Below are 20,457 nucleotides of genomic sequence, written 5' to 3' on the forward strand. Positions count from 1 at the left end.
GCGGATTCGTGTCGGGGACCAGGCGCTCCTTCCCAATCCGTAAAGCCGTGCGTTTTTGTTTTTTTTTTTTGTGTCTTTTGTTCGACATTGCTCGTTGCATTTGTTCGGTGCGGATGACCCATGACACCCGTTCAAGTTCAGTGTTGGGCCGTTGACTCAGTTTTTTATCACAGAGGGCAGCTAACCCTCTGACCGAACACGCTGAGCTACCGTGCTGGCGCGTTAGACCTCACCACTAACCGGGCGGGCACTTCAGACATTAGTCCAGTCTATGCCACGTCGTGTTGCGGGACTTTTGATGCTCGCGCGAGCCCTACGCAATATTAGGCAGGTGTACCAGTTCCTTTGGCTGTACAGTGTACATTTTCTAGGAATATATTTTGCAGATGTTGGAGCTTATCGTGAAACTGGCTATCCTTTAAGGCGTAGCTGCAGATAGTGCCAAGTATGTTTTATAGGAAAGTATTTCCAGGCGGTATGAACTGCATCACACACTTTGCAGGAGGGTTAGTTTGCTCTAAAGGAATATGATTTTTATACGCAGACCAGGAATCAAGCAAAAGAAAATCTGTTTGACCAGCTATTGGTCAAAATCAGTTCTCATTAGTTGTAGTTCTTTATGCCTATTTTCCCACTATTGCTTTCCGTGACTTAAAGTCTCTACTGCCCTTGCAAAACCACGCACACGTGGAAGAATCGTAGGGGGCAGATTACCCCAACTTCTCGCAAAACAATAAATAACTTTCCAGCCAATTAATCATCCAGATTAACAGTCGGCATAAATGTACACGAATGCGTTAAGACGTTGATGTTAAATGATCTTGATACAGCTGTCTTTGTCTAGATTGGTCGGAACTGAAAACAAATTCCTTACTGAACGAGGGGATAAGTTTGTTTATCTCATCTAAGAATTTTCGAGCCGATTCCGCAGTTTGCTGTGCATCGACAAGTTGATGCTTTGAAATTTCGTAATCTTACGTCTCGTAATTCTGCGGCATTGTTTAAGGTTATGCATCCATCCACTGCTTTCCTTGAAACCACTGTAATCAATGTCCCGCGCAACTTGATGTGAATGACGTAGTACCTTAATGTTATGCACATCCTGTAAATTATATCGACCATCCCTGAAACGCACAAATATCACTGTAGCGACTGTGGCTTGTCCTCCGCTGAATATCCGTAGTTTTCCTTATGAACTACGCGGTCATATCGCTGCGGGCTTATTAGAAATTTGTTCATATTTGTTTTTTGCTATGCTTTGGATTATCTTCCTTGTACGTAATTATGTTTAGTACTCACTTTTTGGACAACGATTTTCTTTATGTATGTTTCACTGGAGACGGGGTTTGCAGCTTCCTGTCCGATAAGAATGGCGAACTGCATGGCTGGACACCTGTTTCAGTATCACTTTCAATTGTTAAGCACGTATCGTCATCTCTGTAATGATAGATAATTTCTTCAAAGTGGGCGGAATATTCAGACCTGGCGCGCTCGACTGTCAAAAATTTTACTGGAATCTGATATGTGGAACAACGTCGCATGAAATCACAAACTGTTTAAAATGTCTGTGTAAGATCGCCATACTATCTTAAAAAATATTTGTGAAAGGTAAAGACACGCACAGAGTGTAGTGAAAATTACTTAAAAAGTAAACAATGTGTTTTGGGAAGCTTTATGAATTTCATTCGCATGGACAAGGAAAATGAACGTAAGGAAATAGTACATACGCAAAGAAAACCAAGAAAAGTATGTCACTAAACGAAAATGCCGCATTCTGCGAAGGTTGGCTGTGACCAGGCGTGATTTGACTCTGTTGTGGATCTGTGATGACCTCACTCCGTTTCCTAATAACGCCCGGAAGCAAGAGAGAAATCTGCGGCAAAACTGTGGGGATCTTACAACATGCCTTTAGGATTAGAAAGCATACAAGTGTGCTCTCTCTCTCTCTCTCTCGCTCTCCCTCTCTCCTTCTGTTTGTATCTACGCGTATTTCCCCTATTCTTCTTACACGTCTGAAGGCAAAGTGAATTCCTTGTTTGAGTCACTTGTGATGCATTATTAACATTTGTCAAAGGCGCAATATCGAAAATGCTTCACGACACTGTAATTAGCAAGCAGTTTTAGGAGTGAAAGTAGACAGATTTCTATTAGTTGTGTCACTTTCAGTAACACACTTCTACCGTAGCACTTTACTGTGAAGGTGAATACTATCTACGAAGACAAGCTTAGACACAACATAAAGTGCCGAAATGTGATTTTCGTGAGTAACAAGAGATTACTCTGCAGAACAAATTGAATTTAGAATTAGCTATCGCATCGTTCAGTAGAAGACCTGAATAGGAGATAAGACAACTCCCCAAACATCCAAAAGGCTACAAGCCATCAGGGTGACGAGATGTACAAAGCCCTTACAATAGATCGGCATACATTTTATGAAGTGGGAATAGTTTTAAAGTCGATTAAGCGTCCATGTCTGTATTTGATCGGAATATGAGGCTTCGGTTTGCTTAAAAATCTCCCGTGTCGCGATGAGAAAGTTTGAAACGTCATGGTATGTACGTATTAGTGTCGGTGTCATACTGGCCACACAAACCGCAGCCGCCCCTAGGTCTCACACAGTCCAGCCTTCCACAACTTCCTGTTAGAAACCTGCGTCTTCATCTCCCAGACCCAGCATGTCTCCCATGGTATTATCCTTCTATCTCGTTCTCAACCGTCCTATCGGTCTCCTTCCTTCGACTTCTCCATGCATTACTACCTTTATTAGCCTGTTCTCCTCTCATGCGCGTATCATCTGAGTCTTTTAATTTTCACCCTCGCTACGATGTCTGGTAGTGTGTATAATTATCTGAGTTCTCTGTTTTTTCTTATTCTCCCCTGTTCATTTTCTTTCACTCGTCCATCATTTTAAAAACGTGATGATGTGTTTTTTTCATTATTCATGACTCGCCTGCGTAGCACAGTATTGGTCTGATTATGGTCATATTCTTATTTTTGCCTGTCTGGATAACAAGTCGGACCTTATGATGTTATGTGCAGCTCCTACACATCTCCCCCGGCTTGACTCCTGTTTACAATGTCTTGTTCTATAAGGTTTTGTTGGCTGATACTGACACCAAGATACGTGACTGTTTCCGTCTTCCCTATTGTTAGGTTCCTGATTATTAGATGCTTTGGTCCTAACCGAGTTCTTCCTATTACCATGAACAACGTTTTTAATTTTCATTTATACTTAGACCTACTTCCTTAGCTTCTTCCATCAGTACAGTTCCCATTTTCTCTAGGTCTTCCATGCTCCCTCCTGTCAACACAGTATCATCCGCGAAAGCCAGAAAAAAAATGCCTCTGAGCACTATGGGACTTAACATCTGAGGTCATCAGTCGCCTAGAACTTAGAACTACTTAAACCTAACTAACCTAAGGACATCACACATATCCATGCCCGAGGCAGGATTCGAACCTGCGACCGTAGCGGTCTCGCGGTTCCAGACTGAAGCGCCTAGAACCGCTCGGCCACCAACGGCCGGCCGACAGCCAGAACATTTGTCTTTTTCCGTACGGTGACTCCTGCACGTTCCTGTGTTACTCTCTTCAGGGTGTTGTGGAGTGCCAAACTGAAGAGGATGGGTGACATGATATATGGCTGTCTCACTCCTCTTTCTACCTCAAATGTTTGTGAGAACTTCCCTGTACTCTCTACACTGATCTCATCGCACACATTTTAGTTAGCTTTATCAGCTTGTCTAGTATCCCGCACTCTGCCATTATTCTCCACATCTCCTCTCTCATTATTCTGTCATAGCCGGTCGGAGTGGCAGAGCGGTTCTAGGCGCTACAGTCTGGAACCGCGAGACCGCTACAGTCGCAGGTTCGAATCCTGCCTCGGGCATGGATGTGTGTGATGTCCTTAGGTTAGTTTGGTTTAAGTAGTTCTAGGGGACTGATGACCTCAGAAGTTAAGTCCCATAGTGCTCAGAGCCATTTGAACCATTATTCTGTCATATGCTTTGTTGAAGCCTATAAACATACAAAAGATATCCTGATTTGACTCCCAGTTCTCATCAAGTGTCTTAGTGTGAATATTTCGTCAGTTGTTGACTTACTCTTGCTGACCCCCGAGTGAGGTGGCGCAGTGGTTAGCACACTGGACTTGCATTCGGGAGGAACACAGTTCAATCCCGCATCCGGCCATCCTGAATTTAGTTTTCCGTGATTTCCCCAAATCGCTTCAGGCAAATGCCAGGATGGTTCCTTTGACAGGGGACGGCCGACTTCCTTCCCCATCCGTCCCTAATCCAATGAGACCGATGACCTCGCTGTTTGGTCTCTTCCCCCAAATCAGTCCAGTCCAGTCCAGTGCAGTCCTGACTGTGCTGTGTCTAATATTTCTTCAATGTATGGGTTGAGTCTGTCCAGTATAATTCTTGATGTTATTTTATACCACATGGATAGAGTTCTGTGTCAGCAAGTTGTCTCCCTTTTTATACATGGGACATATACCAGCAGGTTTCCATTCCTCCGGCATTTTTTCCTTCACACCTCTTTTACAAATTCGGTTAACCATTCATACGTCTTTGTCTCCCTCTTCTTCGATGAGCTCTGCCGATATGTCTACGCCTGGGGCCTTCCCATTATTCAGTCTTTTTATTGCCTCCTTCACCTCCGCCAGAGTTGGTTCCTCGACTAACGGTTGTAAGTTGTGGTTGCTTTCGGCCCTGTTTCCGTTGTCATAGGTGTGTACCGAGTTGTTCAGCAGTTTTATGCAGTATCTCCTCCAGTTCTTTAGATTCCCTTCATTTGTAGCAATCAGTTTTCCATTCTCATCTTTCAGTCGGAAAATATGTTACTGAGAAAGCAAATTCAAAGTGTTTTTGAGGAAAGGAATTCCACAAAGTATCGATGATCGTTGGAGGAGGAGCGCCACGAGCAGGTCGCCAACCAGCGCTGTCTGCGGCCCATTAGACTGGCGACGTGCTGGGCAGACGAGCAACCTGCGGAAGCAGTTCTACTCGCAGTCTTCCCGCTTTTCTGATATTGTGTGTCCGGGCATGATCCTGTTGGAATACTGAGTGCTGAGTTTTCTGAATGACTGCAAGCACGTCGGAGCATAAGACCTCCCTGCTGTATCACTTGCTGCTTGGAATACCCTCAATACAAGGAATTAGAGATCACGCCTTGTAGGAATTGGAGCCCAGGGTGTTTATCCACTATTCCGCCTAAATATGCACGACTGCTTAACACCTATGCGACCAATTGGTAGAACTGGCTGACCCCGCGTTGGACCATCGACGGCTTGACGTTCATGTGTCAGCTGCATTACAGCTAGTAGCCGATCGCCATGGTGTATAACTCTCTTTTGTCCATATGCTCTATACACGCCTGCGCTTTACGACAAAAAAAAATGAAATGAGCGTGTGGCATCGTTGGCCGGGAGGCCCCATCCGGGGAAGTTCGGTCGCCAAGTGCAAGTCTTACTTCAGTCGACGCCACATTGGGCGGCTTGCACGCCGGTGATGAGGATGAAATGATGATGACGACGACACAACACCCAGTCCTCGAGCGGAGAAAATCTACAACACGGCCGGGAATCGAACCCGGGCCCGCTTGCATGGAGGCGAACACGTTACCACCCAGCTAAGCAGGCGGGCCTTATGACCACAAATGCCGTGGTACAGCGTAGCTACACTACTGGCCATTAAAAGTGCTACACCACGAAGATGACGTGCTACAGACGCGAAATTTAACCGACAGGAAGAAGATGCTGTGATATGCAAATGATTAGCTTTTCAGAGCATTCACACAAGGCTGGCGCCGGTGGCGGCACCTACAACTTGCTGGAATGAGGAAAGTTACCAACCGCTTTCTCATACACAAACAGCAGTTGACCGGCGTTGCCTGGTGAAACGTTGTTGTGATGCCTCGTGTAAGGAGGAGAAATGCATACCATCACGTTTCCGACTTTGATCAAGGTCGGATTGTAGCCTATCGCGAATGCGGTTTATCCTATCGCAACATTGCTGCTCGCGTTGGTCGAGATCCAATGACTGTTAGCAGGATATGGAATCGGTGGGTCCAGGAGGGAATACGGAACGCCGTGCTGGATCCCAACGGCCTCGTATCACTAGCAGTCGAGATGACAGGCATCTTATCCGCATGGCTGTATCGGATCGGGCAGCCACGTCTCGATCCCTGCGTGAACAGATGGGGACGTTTGAAAGACAACAACCAATTGCACGAACAGTTCGACGACTTTTCCAGCAGCATGGACTATCAGCTCGGAGACCATGGCTGCGGTTACCCTTGACACTGCATCACAGACAGGAGCGCCTGCGATGGTGTACTCAACGACGAACCTGGGTGCACGAATGGCAAAACGTCACTTTTTCGGATGAATCCAGGTTCTGATTACAGCATCAGGATGGTCGCATCCGTGTTTGGCGACATCGCGGTGAACGCTCATTGTAATCGTGTATTCGTCATCGCCATACTGGCGTATCACCCGGCATGATCGTATCGGGTGCCATTAGTTACACGTCTCGGTCACCTCTTGTTCGCATTGACGGCACTTTGAACAGTGGACGTTAATACATTTCAGATGTGTTACGAACCGTGGCTCTGCCCTTCATTCGATTCCTGCGAAACCCTACATTTCAGCAGGATAATGCACGACCGCATGTTGCAGGTCCTGTACGGGCCTTTGTGGGTACAGAAAATGTTCGACTGCTGCCCTGGCCAGCACATTCTCCAGATCTCTCATCAATTGAAAACGTCTTGTCAATGGTGGCCGAGCAACTGGCTCGTCACAATACGCCAGTCACTACTCTTAATGAACTATGGTATCGCGTTGAAGCTGCATGGGCAGCTGTACCTGTACACGCCATCCAAGCTCTGTTTGACTCAATGCCCAGGCGTATCAGGGCCGTTATTACGGCCAGAGGTGGTTGTTCTGGATCTATGCACCCAGATTGCGTGAAAATGTAATCACATGTCAGTTCTAGTATAATATATTTGTCCAATGAATACCCGTTTATCATCCGCATTTCATCTTGGTGTAGCAATTTTAATGGCCAGTAGTGTATTTTCCAGTGGTTGGTTGGTTGTTTGGGGGAAGAGACCAAACAGCGAGGTCATCGGTCTCATCGGATTAGGGAAGGATGCGGAAGGACGTCGGCCGTGCCCTTTCAAAGGAACCATCCCGGCATTGGCCTGGAGAGATTTAGGGAAATCACGGAAAACCTAAATCAGGATGGCCGGACGCGGGATTCAACCGTCGTCCTCCCGAATGCGAGTCCAATGTGTATTTTCCAGTGACCGATCGCCTTAAATACAGTCACGTTCTGATTTGCTCCCTGTGAGTATGCTTAAGTTTGCTCCCCCGTTTCTACTTCGATGGATCTTCACTGAATGACAGTGGCGCAACATTCATATAGGCTCTCAAACAAGAGAGGGCGTTCCTGAGTTTACGTGTGTGGCTGGCATCTGTGTGTAACTCGAAGCACATACTGGCGGTACTTTGTTCCATTGTCCAATATTACATTCATTCAGGCCGCTGTTTTTCTGTTTTCAGTATTTAGACACGTAGCTACAGCTGCTTTCACAGTGGCAGATATATAAAAAAAATTAAAATTATCCTTTCATCGTGGCCATTTTGCTGTCGTTAGTGATGTTGGAGGCACTACTGTGGTTAAAACCACACTTGTGACGTTCACAAATAAGTTTTGGAATTTCGTCTGCGTGACGCATGTTACAAAAGTGCTGATTCGATGTAGCACACCCACATATGATTTACATCTCGAATGAAAAAGTGAGCCAATAAAAGACATTGTCAGTATGAGTTGACACTGGTAAGGTGTAACGTACGAATTTTTCCTTTTGATAGGATTGAAACACTTTGGCTCTTATGCTTATATGCTGTTTTGTTACTGGATAAAATACTGTCAATCACTACATACTTACTGCTTTCTTATTTTAGCCCACTGAAGAAATTTATATTCGTTTACTTTTCTGTCTTTCAAATGGAACACTATGATTTATTTTGCAACACCACTTTTCTTTTCAATGCTACGATACCTGATGTATTTCCCTATAACTGAGCTCACATGGGTAGCCGGAAATTGTGTTGCATTTATGATAACTGGTAAACAGCACCGTAAATTGCAGAATATGCACAGATTATTTATTGCAGGTTACAAAGTCATTTAAACACGCAATTAACCCACGTGCTCCTGTCATAAATAAGACAGCCTCAATAAAAAAGATAAAGTAGTAGCAATTGAGTGATATTACTGCAATCGGAAGTTACTATTAACGTTTTTGCCTCCATGTTTGGGCCTCTAACACGCCGCCTTTTGCAAACACAATGTATGTAATTTTTCTGTTCCTTATCTAAACGTGTTATGACATGTGTCATCTTCAGTGTGAATCGTTTCACTTCTGTAAGAAACATTATCCATTGGCCACGGTTGGTTTTTTTAAGGCCTAAAACATTTGTATTTTTTAATTGCTTGTAATTTTACACACCCTCCCACCGGAGGTTTGAGTCCTCCCTCGGGCGTGTGTCTGTGTGTTGTTCTTGGTATAAGTTTGTTTAAGTAGTGTGTAAGTCTAGGGACCGATTACCTCAGCAGTGCTAGCCGCTGTGGCCGAGCGGTTCTAGGCGCTTAGTCCGGAACCGCCCTGCTGCTACGGTCGCAGGTTCGAATCCTGCCCCGGGCAAGGATGTGTGTGATGTCCTTAGGTTAGTTAGGTTTAAGTAGTTCTAAGTCTATGGGATTGATGACCTCAGATGTTAAGTCCCAGCCGGCCGAAGTGGCCGTGCGGTTAAAGGCGCTGCAGTCTGGAGCCGCAGGACCGCTACGGTCGCAGGTTCGAATCCTGCCTCGGGCATGGATGTTTGTGATGTCCTTAGGTTAGTTAGGTTTAACTAGTTCTAAGTTCTAGGGGACTAATGACCTCAGCAGTTGAGTCCCATAGTGCTCAGAGCCATTTGAACCATTTTGTTAAGTCCCATAGTGTTTAGAGCCATTTGAACCACAGCAGTTTGGTCCCTTAGGAATTCACACACATTTGAACATTTTTTGAATTTTACACAGGTGAGAGCGAAGCGAAAAAGGTGGGGAAAACAGAGTATATAATTACAATCAACAAAGAAAACTCGCCAAAGATGTTACACGGTCTGGTTAAAAATGAAATTTCGCTACTTGAGAGGTCCCCCATGAAAAACCAGTGAATGTAGGAAAATGTATTTTGTGGAAACATTGGTAAGGACATGATGAAGAGAAATAACGAATAAACCCACTGAAAGAAAGACATTTTAATTCCCACATGAGAGAATAAAATTTCTTAATTCATACTATGTTTTCGTTCCAGATTTCAGACGTTGCTCAGTGTGGCCACCATATGAATCCACAACAGTCTGGAACCCCCGTTTCGATATCATTTCGCAGTTGTTCGCAGCATTTCTCGAATGGTGGACCTTAGAACGTTCAGCTGCCGTGACACAGCTCGTGTACTGCTTGGAAATAACACATTGCGTCTCAGCCATGGTCATAGTAACTCCTTGAACGATTTGTGATGCAGTTGGCCGTAGGTCTCTGCCAGGAGCGATTGCCAAATCGTTAGTAAATTCGAACTTCCGAATCATGTTCTTCAACCCCGGTGCGGAAGTGTGTGGATACTGGCGAAGAACAGCAGCACTGTTGCCATTGTTTTGACAAAACAGATTTACAAGTAAATCCCTGCTCACGTTCTCCAGGCTAATATTGACAATCTGCAGCTGTAATGCACACTGATGCTTGTGTCACAACCCCGCGTCGCCGTGCCAGCAACGACGCCTAACAAGTCATGGCATTAACGCTAAGAACAAAGAAAACCCTTCAGTGCACAGTCTCAAGTAGTTGTTGTTGTTGTGGTCTTCAGTCCTGAGACTGGTTTGATGCAGCTCTCCACGCTACTCTATCCTGTGCAAGCTTTTTCATCTCCCAGTACGTACTGCAGTCTACATCCTTCTGAATCTGCTTAGTGTATTCATCTCTTGGTCTCCCTCTACGACTTTTACCCTCCACGCTGCCCTCCAATACTAAATTGGTGATCCCTTGATGCCTCAGAACATGTCCTACCAACCGATCCCTTCTTCTAGTAAAGTTGTGCCACAAACTTCTCTTCTCCCCAATCCTATTCAATACCTCCTCATTAGTTATGTGATCTACCCATCTAACCTTCAGCGTTCTTCTGTAGTTCCACATTTCGAAAGCTTCTATTCTCTTCTTGTCCAAACTATTTATCGTCCATGTTTCACTTCCATACATGGCTACACTACATACAAATACTTTCAGAAACGACTTCCTTACACTTAAATCTATACTCGACGTTAACAAATTTCTCTTCTTCAGAAACGCTTTCCTTGCCATTGCCAGTCTACATTTTATATCCTCTCTACTTCGACCATCATCAGATATTTTGCTCCTCAAATAGCAAAACTCCTTTACTACTTTAAGTGTCTCATTTCCTAATCTAATTCCCTCAGCATCACCCGATTTAATTCGACTACATTCCATTATCCTCGTTTTACTTTTATTGATGTTCATCTTATATCCTCCTTTCAAGACACTCTCCATTCCGTTCAACTGCTCTTCCAAGTCCTTTGCTGTCTCTGACAGAATTACAATGTCATCGGCGAACCTCAACGTTTTTATTTCTTCTCCATGGACTTTAATACCTACTCCGAATTTTTCTTTTGTTTCCTTTACTGCTTGCTCAATATACAGATTGAATAACATCGGGGAGAGGCTACAACCCTGTCTCAGGAGGAGGAGGAGATTGGTGTTTAACGTCCCGTCGACAACGAGGTCATTAGAGACGGAGCGCAAGCTCGGGTGAGGGAAGGATGGGGAAGGAAATCGGCCGTGCCCTTTCAAAGGAACCATCCCGGCATTTGCCTGAAGCGATTTAGGGAAATCACGGAAAACCTAAATCAGGATGGCCGGAGACGGGATTGAACCGTCGTCCTCCCGAATGCGAGTCCAGTGTGCTAACCACTGCGCCACCTCGCTCGGTAACCCTGTCTCAGTCCCTTCCCAACCTCTGCTTCCCTTTCATGTCCCTCGACTCTTATAACTACCATCTGGTTTCTGTACAGTCTCAAGAAGAGAAAATTTAATTAAAATCAGCCAGCACATCGCGACGGAAAACGTATGTACAGAACACGAGCGACAATTACTCTCAGAAAACGTATTAAAAAGAGTAAGCGTTTTATTCCGACTACTCTGCAGATGATATGCTGCCAAGATAGGAAGTGCATGAAAGCGAGGCAATCTTAACACATACATTTTCACAATTAATCTAGTTTCAAGTGAGCTACTAATTAAAAAATATGAAAAGTATGTGTTACAGTTTTTAGGACTGCAATAAGAAAAGCAACCAAGAGCTTGGAATAAAACTTTTTTAAAAAATAAACGAGAGCGACTGAGGAAAGCACATAGGTGTCGAACATTTTTAGGTAAAGAATGGAACTAAAACGTATGCTGCGTTTTGCAGAAATCGGAGTATAAAATGTGCAAATTTAGTAGCGATCTTATTATTAAGAACGAAAGGACAAGTTTCCATCAGGACAAATGCCAGTCCTGGTATGCAAAACGGTCACTCAAAGACCTTAGCACCGTCTGAGTCAGTACTGGCATTGCTCACTGTAACTCAGAGAGAAAGAGAGCAATGCTACTAAATTTTGTGTGTAGGTGATGAAAGGAGATATTCAAATGAGAGAAAGAACCTCTTTTTTTGTTGCTTCAATAAATTATACGGACTAGTAGTTTCTGGGATGGTGTCAAAGAAGAAGCGATGGCGGCCGTACCCTAAGCATAGCTCGGTATCAGGCCGCACGCGGCGGGCGCGCAACCGAAACATTACCTTATATGGCGCTGGAGTGAGCACCAGTGACGTCACACAAGGCAGCGCCACTCTATAAGGACGTTAGTAGCAACTAAACCACAGTCCCCACTTGACAATGGCCAAGGGATACTCGACCGAAAGCTCGTGTATTTTAAAGCACTTGACATAGTTGGAAGCTCGAGAGAATGTTATCAGCACATATCGCGGCAAAACCATGCATTCGTATAACACTAAGTCCTCTATAATTTACACAGTGGCGTTGGTTTCCATTTTAAAAAATGGATTATATAATGGCTCAGAAAATAGCCCTGTGAAATTTTGTCGGCGGAGCTACGGTTCGCCGGCCGCGGTGGCCGAGCGGTTTTAGGCGCTTCAGTCCGGAACCGCGCGACTGCTACGGTCGCAGGTTCGAATCCTGCCTCGGGCAGGATGTGTGTGATGTCCTTAGGTTAGATAGGTTTAAGTAGTTGTAACTTCGAGGGGACTAATAACCTCAGATGTTAAGTCCCATAGTGCTCAGAGCCATTTGAACCATTTGGAGCTACGGTTCAGCCTGTATTTCCCGTGTAAAGTGCCGTAGCAGTGCAGAATGAAAATCGGAGTGCAGCTGGTCCGTTCGATCTGCAGCGTTTATGGTACGGCCTGGCAGTGGAGAGCCCAGAAACGTGAAAGTTGGATATCCGGCTCGGACATGTGGCCGCGCGGTGATGTTTTCTCGCCGCGACAACTCTCGATCTATTCGCAGCGCGGTGGGTGAGAGGAAGAGGACGGGGCAGCGAGCGGGAGAAGGAGGAGAAGGAGGCGGAGGAGAAAGGAGGTCAGCGCGGCTCGAGTTCCGGGAGGAACCGCGAAGGGCCGCGGCCGGAGCGCTCGCCGGCGAGTCCTTGCGGCGGCCTTCGCCTTGCAGGAGCCGGCCGCAGCTCGCGGTACGTAGCGAGACGCTCCCGTTCGGCCAGCCAGCAGCCAGCAGCCAGCAGCGGCCGCCCGCCTGCAGACTGCACGGCTGGTATGTGGGTCAGCGAGCCGCGCCAAGCCGCCCACGCGCGGCCGCATTCCAGCGGTCCCCGGTTCGACGTTCGCTCCCCCCTGCATTCCCACGGTCGGCCTGCATGCCGAACGAACGCGCACCAACGGGGTCTCCTGATGCGACTGCCTACAGCGCCCATGTATCGACGTATTAGTCATCGTGTTCTGATAAACACAACTGGAAGCTAGCTCAGTCAGGTACGGTGCGGGGGTTTTGTCAGCTTAAATACCCGAGGTCTGAAATGAAACAGGTCAGCCACATATTTTTTGCCGGCCGAAGTGGCCGTGCGGTTAAAGGCGCTGCAGCCTGGAACCGCAAGACCGCTACGGTCGCAGGTTCGAATCCTGCCTCGGGCATGGATGTTTGTGATGTCCTTAGGTTAGTTAGGTTTAACTAGTTCTAAGTTCTAGGGGACTAATGACCTCAGAAGTGAGTCCCATAGTGCTCAGAGCCATTTCTGAACCACATATTTTTTCTTTAATGTTCTTCTTGATACATTCTAATACAAACAGGTTGTCTCAAATCTTATGTGTCAAATTGAAACAGGTGGTAGTGGATCCACAACTAATTACGTTGAAATAGGAGACCAATGATCGGAAAAGCATGTTTATTGTGCTATGGACAAACACAGCGTGCACCGTGTAACAGTAACGTAGCTTATAGCAACTGTTCAAAGTGGTGAGCGTCAGTCCCAGTGCATACATGGCGACAGCGCCTGAAGTTCTACCGTATTTTCAGAAAGATCCGTGGTGTCTTTTGTACCAGGAGACAGACAGCTTGGACCGTAGCAAGCAGGACTTCATCGGTTTCCACACCAACATCTTCTCGTAACCACAGAGGAAAAAGTCCTTTGGTGTGGAACCTTGCGATCGCACTGGCCATGGGACAGATCCAATGATGAGGGTACCTGTTGCTCAGGTGGTCGCAGACATTAACATCGAAGTGGGCTGGCGCACTGTCGTGTTGAGGTCATATCCTTTCACAGACAGGGAAGCAGTCTCCAAGAACTAAGGCAGAAAATCTCGTAGGAATACGAGGTATTGTCGACAAGTGAAACGCAGAGGCAGCAAAAAATTGTCTATTGGGTGATCTTGGACGATGCCTGCCCTTACGTTGACAGAGAGTCGTGGCTGGTGACCACCGATGACGGTACCGTGGGGATTGTCCTCACTGCAGACATGGCTTTTAAGGCTGTTGCGCCGACCTGTGTGGCCGAGCGGTTCTAGGCGCTTCAGTGTGGAACCGCGCCACCGCTACGGTTGCAGGTTCGAATCCTGGCTCGGGCATGGATGTATGTGATGTCAAAAAAAATGGCTCTGAGCACTATGGGACTCAAAACCTTAGGTCATAAGTCTCCTAGAACTTAGAACTACTTTAACCTAACTATCCTAAGGACATCACACACACCCATGCCCGAGGCAGGATTCGAACCTGCGACCGTAGCAGTCCCGCGGTTCCGGACTGCAGCGCCAGAACCGCTAGACCACCGCGGCCGGCGTATGTGATGTCCTTAGGTTAGTTACGTTTAAGTAGTTCCAAGTTCTAGGGGACTGATGACCTCAGATGTTAAGTCCCATAGTGCTTAGAGCCATTTGAACCATTTAAGGCTGTTGCAAACAGAGACCCCATCCGTGAACAATAAAAATTGTGTGAAGCACTTCCGGTGGATAATACATTGACAGAAGCGAAAGCGGACCTCAAAATCCTTTGGTCTCAGTGCTTGCACGCTTTCTTTGAGAGAAGGATGTAATACCTGTTGCCGCAGTACAGTCCACACAGTATCCTTCGAAGTGTGCGTTTCATGGGCAAGTTGACGAGTGCTTATTGGTTGGTGGTCGGCCACACGGTCCTACACCATCATCTCAGTCAGGTGTTAAGACATGTCTTTGGAGGAACCTTGGCCGGCTCTCTGTGGCGCGAACGACCCGTCTCTCGTAAGATGGCATCCACGGAGATAAACTTCTTTCAATTAGAATGACGCCTATTGGGAAAGCGTACTCTGTACATTCGTGCTGCTTTACGGGCACTACATCCTGCCGCACCGACGTCACGTTAATGCGGCGGTGCGATGCATACGGTCGTCACACGACACTTGTGCTATGAAGTAAGTCGTGTACAGTATGTCTGTCTGGTAGTCAGACATATACGCTGTTTATCACCATCTACTGTGCCAGTGTGCGAGACACATACGCAGTCTTCGCGAGAGTGCGGCAGAATTGCATGCGCCGTTGCAGTACATGCAGTATCGGCGATCGTCGCTTTGAACAATTCTTATGAGCTACGTTTTTGTTATGCGGTGTACGCTGTGTATGTCCATAACACAGTAAATATGCATTTCCGACCACTGGTTCCCTAACTCCATATAATCGGTTGTGGACCCACTATCACCTGTTTCAATTTCAATTTGTCCCAGAAGGATCCAGACATGTCTGCCTGCTATCCGCTCCACTGACATTCTTTACAGGTCGCAGTGTTGTGGTATTTATTTCCAATTAAATAAACAATAAATGGTTATTTTATTTATGTTCCAATATAAAAACGTGTAATAAGTAATTGTTTCAGACTGGAAAGTACAACATTAAAAAGTTGTGCTAAACATGTCCTTGTATATTTTGAAAAGACATCTGTAATTTTTCTTCTATTACATATGAGCCAGTATGGACTACAGTTATTTAAACTGTTTCTCCTTTCTTTTCTTCCATATTTCTCTCATCATTTCTCGACGTTTCGCTCTTCCTTTTTGTGTCCAAATGGCTCTAGTCTTCATCTTGAGTTTTTCATGCAAACCTTCTTTCTGAGTGGCAGCCGTTCCTCAATATCTTGTGGAGCAATCTGGAATCCATCAATATCCCTTCCTGCTGCTTCCCACCGCGTATTATCCATTTTTAATTTACCAAAGTAAGTGAACAGTGCTTTTGTCAGTTTACTGGAACTCAGCCTTTCGATGTGGTCACAGAAATTTTCTCCTCTTTTCCTTATTATGCCTGTAATTTTTTCAATATTTTTACATAAAATTCATTATTATGACGTGTTCTGTATCGTGTATACTCTTTAACTAGTCCCAGAAATGTCCGTAGCACTTTTATTTCTGTGATTTCCAGTGATTCCATCACCGCCTTTTTGTTCATAGTTAAATTTCTGCTGGCTAAAGTGTTTCCGGATAAATTACCAAAGGGTAGTGTGTGCGTTTAGCTTTGATTCATTTTGATTTCTTATTATATACATCCTCGATGGAGTAGTCTGCTGTTTCCATCTTATTAAGTCTTGCTTTAACGCCTTCTTTCTCTGGATTCTCTTGATTGTCACTTCGCCTAGACACATGAATTTGATAGTTCTCTGAATTTTTCCATGTTTAGTTTTCATTATATTTGGGGCTACCTTAATGTTTCTCATAAACTATATATAATTACTTCTATACTTTTTGATGATCACTTGCTAACATTTATAAAGAAAATTATCGGATGTATTAATCACATATGTAATTTATGCATGTTTAAATCGATATACACCGACATATGCGTCGCTGGTATTCTTTGTCTAACGTTTTGCCGCGTGCTATTATTCCATTTCTACGTATGCAGTTCTAAATTCAGTGCTAAGTAGGAGGTTGTTAGTTGACACTGTGTGTGAAGGCTTGCAATTGTATGCAAAAGTTTGTCCCTTGTTATTTGTGTGATATTTGTGGTTTCTTAACTAAAAAAATGGTTCAAATGGCTCTGAGGTTTCCTAACTAAAGCAATAAATAATTTAAATATTATACACGAAAAACTCTACACATTTTCATTCCAAAAATTAGTACATTAATTGGAAAAACTGCATCTCTCCTCATGAAACAGGAAACAGCGAACTAAATACAAAACAAACAATAACAGCTTTGAGTAGACTTCATGGAAGGGACAAACTAACTTACACTTTCCTTAACAAGAACGGAAAAACAAAAAAGTTTTATTTGCCCACATTACAATAACTCGCTTCCCTTTGCTAGTTGTGGTAAGCAGAGCACACCAGTGCTCTGCTTTGATGCCTGCTGAATAATGCCATTCATTGATTTTTATCGAATCACAAAACACAGGTGAAATTAGTGGTTTGATCTACGTATATTTAATACTACTATTATTTCCATTTATCTTGAAAACATTCTATTTACTTGTAGATATAATAAATTTTCAGTTCTTATTTTGTTATTTGCTCAAGTACGCATCTCTCCAGCTAGCCCCTTGCTCGTTGGAACATTTCCGACCGGGAATATTCAGTAAAGAAATTCCAGCTCTTGCATTTGCCTCTGAACTAAGAAGATACTTAGTCAAATCCATGTGACTGTAACTACCTTCATTTGTTGCTAGGATAGCCCTGCCCCAGTCAAAAGCGTGTAAACTTAGTCTGCCTATCTCTGTTTGTATAAAGCGTTTATTTTGCATTTTGTTTACGACCTTCCACTAAGGAAGGGATTCTATTTGTGTTTATCTGCTCTGCATAGAAACTAACAGTTCTTGATCGTTAGGAGAGAAATTTATTTTGTACTTATTTGCTGCGCTTAGCTTTTAAATAGTTTTTCTGGGAAAACCTAGCGTAGTTTTCGCGTCTCGTATTTCAGTGAGTGTTTCTTGATTATCAGAGTAGCTCATCAGAAGATTATCTTGGGAATTTGTCACCGTATAGAGTAGGGTAAACATAGTCATGTGTAGGGACTGTGGTTGTTGTGAGCGGACGCAAGGAGAATTGGCCACTCTTCGGGGGCAGGTGGAGGCTTTGTCTGTTAGGCTCATCGAGCTCGAGGCGCAGGCGTCGGCTCGTAGTGGCGTTGGGGCAACTGTGGTGAGACCTATGCCTACTTCGGTGGCCTTGGAATCACATGGAACCCCTGATGTCGCTGCGTCTTCCGGCAGTGAGCATCTTACCGGTCATCCATCACTCCAGGGTGGATGGCGGACAGTGGTGGGCTCGCGCGTGCCTGGCCGAAAGGCGAAGGTGGGATCTGGCCGCGTGGCAGCTGCCGTACCCCTTTCCAACAGGTACGGGGTGCTTCCTAGTGGTGATGACATCGTTTCCGAGCCACCACAGGATGCCTCGCCTGTTGGGCCAGTGGCCGATTCTCTGGCAAGGTCCCGACAGTCACAGAGGGCGGGCCTATTAGTTATAGGGAGCTCCAACGTTAGGCGGGTTATGGAGCCCCTCAGGAAAATAGCGGGTAGGTCGGGGAAGAATGCCAGTGTGCACTCGGTGTGCTTGCCGGGGGATCTCGTCCGTAATGTGGAGGAGGCCCTTCCGGCAGCTATTGAACGCACTGGGTGTGACCGGCTGCAGATAGTAGCACATGTCGGAACGAATGACGCCTGCCGCTTGGGTTCTGAGGCCATCCTTGGTTCCTTCCGGCGGCTGGCTGATTTGGTGAAGACAACCAGCATCGCACGCGGAGTGCAAGCTGAGCTTAATATCTGCAGCATAGTGCCCAGAGTCGATCGCGGTCCTCTGGTTTGGAGCCGTGTGGAGGGTCTAAACCAGAGGCTCAGACGACTCTGCGACTATAATGGTTGCAAATTCATCGACCTCCGTTATTGGGTGGAGAACTGTAGGGCCCCCCTAGACAGGTCAGGCGTGCACTACACACCGGAAGCAGCTACTAGGGTAGCAGAGTACGTGTGGCGTGCACACGGGGGTTTTTTTAGGTTAGAGGGACCCCCCCTTGGGCGAAACGATAAAATACCTGACGGCTTACCAGAGAGAACATCAGCATCGTTGATAAAGAACGTCCGTCCTCAGAGACCAAAAACAGGAAAAGTTAACGTAATATTGGTAAACTGCAGGAGTATCCAGGGCAAGGTTCCTGAATTAGTATCGCTTATTGAAGGAAATAGTGCGCATATATTATTAGCAACGGAAAGTTGGTTAAAACCGGAAGTGAACAGTAACGAAATCCTAGACACAGAATGGAATATATACCGCAAGGATAGGATAAACGCCAATGGTGGAGGAGTATTTATAGCAGTAAAGAATTCAATAATATCCAGTGAAGTTATTAGCGAATGCGAATGTGAAATAATCTGGGTTAAGTATCAAAGGTGGGTCAGATATGATAGTCGGATGCTTCTATAGACCACCTGCATCAGCAACCGTAGTAGTTGAGCGCCTCAGAGAGAACCTGCAGAACGTCGTGAAGAAGTTTCGTGATCATACTATTGTAATAGGGGGAGACTTCAATCTACCAGGTATAGAATGGGATAGTCACACAATCAGAACTGGAGCCAGGGACAGAGACTCTTGTGACATTATCCTGACTGCCTTGTCCGAGAATTACTTCGAGCAGATAGTTAGAGAACCAACTCGTGAAGCTAACGTTTTAGACCTCATAGCAACAAATAGACCGGAACTTTTCGACTCCGTGAATGTAGAAGAGGGTATCAGTGATCATAAGTCAGTGGTTGCATCAATGACTACAAGTGTAATAAGAAATGCCAAGAAAGGAAGGAAAATATATTTGCTTAACAAGAGTGATAGGGCACAAATCGCAGAATATCTGAGTGACCACCATCAAACGTTCATTTCTGAGGAAGAGGATGTGGAACAAAAATGGAAAAAATTCAGAAACATCGTCCAGTACGCCTTAGATAAGTTCGTACCGACTAAGGTCCAAAGCGAGGGGAAAAATCCACCGTGGTATAACAATCATGTACGAAAGGTACTACGGAAACAAAGAAAGCTTCATCATAGGTTTAAGAGTAGTCGAATCATAGCTGATAAGGAAAAGCTGAACGAAGCGAAAAAGAGCGTAAAGAGAGCAATGAGAGAAGCATTCAACGAATTCGAACATAAAACATTGGCAAACAATCTAAACAAGAACCCTAAAAAGTTTTGGTCATATGTAAAATCGGTAAGCGGATCTAAATCCCCTATTCAGTCACTCGTAGACCACGATGGCACCGAAACAGAGGACGACCGAAGAAAGGCAGAAATACTGAATTCAGTGTTCCGAAACTGTTTCACTGCGGAAAATCGTAACACGGTCCCTGACTTCAGCCGTCGCACGGACGCCAAAATGGAAAATATTGAAATAAACGATATCGGAATTGAAAAACAACTGCTATCACTTAGTAGCGGAAAAGCATCCGGACCAGACGAGATACCCGTAAGATTCTACAGTGATTATGCTAAAGAACTTGCCCCCTTTCTATCAGCAATTTATCGTAGATCTCTGGAAGAACGTAAAGTACCTAGCGACTGGAAGAAAGCGCAGGTCGTTCCCATTTTCAAGAAGGGTCATAAATCAGATGCGAATAATTATAGGCCTATTTCGCTTACGTCAATCTGTTGTAGAATAATGGAACATGTTTTATGTTCTCGTATTATGACGTTCTTAGATAATACAAATCTCCTTCATCATAACCAACATGGATTCCGCAAACAGAGATCATGTGAAACTCAGCTCGCCCTATTTGTCCAAGAAATTCACAGTGCCGTAGACACTGGCGAGCAGATTGATGCCGTATTCCTGGACTTCAAGAAGGCATTTGATACGGTTCCGCACTTACGTTTAGTGAAAAAAATAC

The sequence above is a fragment of the Schistocerca nitens genome, chromosome 1 (assembly GCF_023898315.1).
Source record: "Schistocerca nitens isolate TAMUIC-IGC-003100 chromosome 1, iqSchNite1.1, whole genome shotgun sequence".
In the NCBI taxonomy this organism is placed as follows: Eukaryota; Metazoa; Arthropoda; class Insecta; order Orthoptera; family Acrididae; genus Schistocerca; species Schistocerca nitens.